General features: G+C 59.9%; 1 protein-coding gene across 3 annotated transcripts in view; it reads left to right on the top strand.

Moving 5' to 3' along the window:
• CIITA (class II major histocompatibility complex transactivator) overlaps window positions 1–559 on the top strand; it is a 60,038-nt gene that overhangs the window by 52,990 nt on the left and 6,489 nt on the right. The window lies entirely within an intron of this gene.

The raw sequence follows: 559 nt of genomic DNA, 5'->3' as shown, positions 1-559 counted from the left end.
AAGGGTCAAGGGGCCAGGCATGGCTGCGTGCCACCTGAGCCCCGAGCGTAGTTTAGTGGGGAACAGAGAGGAGGGTGAGGGCGCGAGAAGCGTGGACACAGGCCCCGGAGGAGGGCAAGGGCGCGGGTGGAGGCCCAAGGCCGGGCCAGTGCATGCGATCTAGAGCCTGAAGAAGGGCGAACACACGAGTAGGACCCAGAGAGGGGTGAGGGCTAGCAAACACAGGGGCGCTAGAGCAAGGGGCGTGGGTTGCGTGACAAGCTCAGTGGCGCCTGAGGAAGGGCGTGGGTTGCGTGACAAGCCCAGGGTGCCAGGCAAGGCATAAGTGACCAGACAATGTCCGGAACAGCTGCGAGGCTTGGGGTGTGCTAAAGGGGAGGTAGGAGGCATGCATAGCCCATAAGGCTGGGGGTGCACCAGGTCACCCGTAGAGAGTAGGAGCCTGGACAACTATAACACCCAGGGCTAGGAGATCAAAGGCAGCCTCCCATATTAAATTATATATCATCAAAGACATGGTGGGCGAGAATCAGAGGGTGCTGGATCTCCTAATTTGGCA

Source organism: Gavialis gangeticus, unplaced genomic scaffold (assembly GCF_001723915.1).
Source record: "Gavialis gangeticus isolate Ggan-Ray unplaced genomic scaffold, GavGan_comp1, whole genome shotgun sequence".
NCBI classification, from domain to species: Eukaryota; Metazoa; Chordata; order Crocodylia; family Gavialidae; genus Gavialis; species Gavialis gangeticus.
Note: the sequence above shows the minus strand (reverse complement) of the source record. Positions and strands in the feature narration are given on the sequence as shown.